At 34.4% G+C, this 1,286-nt stretch overlaps 1 non-coding gene across 1 annotated transcript; it reads left to right on the top strand.

Moving 5' to 3' along the window:
* The first annotated feature begins 645 nt into the window (after window positions 1-645).
* On the top strand, window positions 646-718 carry TRNAR-CCG (transfer RNA arginine (anticodon CCG)). Its single transcript has one exon. It is a non-coding gene; the product is annotated as a tRNA-Arg (tRNA).
* The last annotated feature ends 568 nt before the right edge of the window (window positions 719-1,286 follow it).

The following is a 1,286-nucleotide window of genomic DNA, read 5'->3' as shown; positions in this document are numbered from 1 at the left end:
AAATAAATTATTGGAATAAACAATTACTACGATGTATAAAATTTCCCCCCTAGTGATTGTTTTATCGAACATATATTAAAGTAGTAGCTAACTCTCCTTAATGGGATGGGAAAGTAACTGATAAACGGGTGTGGGTCACACCCGACACAACTGTCCACTTTATACAACCAAGGAGGTTCCACCTCAAAACCATATGACAATGAGAGGAGTAGCCCCTTAACCTTATAAAGTTGACACAACTTTCTTATTTCTTCAATGTGGAATACACTTCCCAATACAAACTCTTACTTATAAACTAAACTAATATGGGACAACACACCACTCACACGTGGGTTTTCTCGTGGGCTTAACAATAACATACAGCTATGTAAAATGGAACATTCTAAATCAGGAAAATTTCTATGACTCCATCAACCAAATATTTCAATTATAATATTTGGTGCTCCTTTTTTTTATCCTACCAAACAAACACTTACATTTTTCTGTCGAAGAAATGTTTTGAAACCACAATTAAAATATTTTATAAACTTCTAAACAAACACCCAAAAGAATGGGAATTATATGGATATTGGATAGGCAAAAGTTGATGATTACATATTGATTTAAGAAAATTTTTATAATTATTGCAAAAAATATCATTGACTTGTTCGCATGGCCTAATGGATAAGGCGCTCGCCTCCGGAGCGGGAGATTGTGGGTTCGAGTCCCACTGTGAACGCTTTTTCATTGAGCTTACTGCTAGGTGCTAGCCGAGTTCTTGGTTTCCTCGAGCGTTATACTACGTATTTAATTTTTTAATAACCAATATTAATTTTTTTTTTGTTGTCATTGAGATTCGTAGTACGAGTATATGTTTTCGTGTAAGTAATCAGATAAGTTGAGTAATAATCATAATTGTAAGTTATCCACGACATCCAAATTGAAGGCGATAACTTGTTACGAAGTAGTTATCAAGGCAATCACCGGAAAATGGCAGCCTCTATGAGTCCATGGCGACTTGGCAAGCAAATACAAAATATCATTGAATACATGTGTATCCTCTTGTCAAGCTTCAACAACTAAACATATCTGCAAGGAAGCAACTCGTGCAACAGATTGAATATCTTAGGTAGGACATTTAGTAGTAGGTTCCATGGTTATTAATTATTGTACTAGTTTAGGTCTTAATTTCTATTCTTCAAACTGACACATTAGGAGTTCCCCTTGTAAGGATGGTAACCTAATGTTTCTTTCTTCTTACCTTTTAAAAAAATTGATCTAATTGTAATTTTTGTAGTCTTGTGGAC

This window comes from Chenopodium album, chromosome 4, assembly GCF_948465745.1.
Source record: "Chenopodium album chromosome 4, dcCheAlbu1.1, whole genome shotgun sequence".
Taxonomy (NCBI): Eukaryota; Viridiplantae; Streptophyta; class Magnoliopsida; order Caryophyllales; family Amaranthaceae; genus Chenopodium; species Chenopodium album.
Note: the sequence above shows the minus strand (reverse complement) of the source record. Positions and strands in the feature narration are given on the sequence as shown.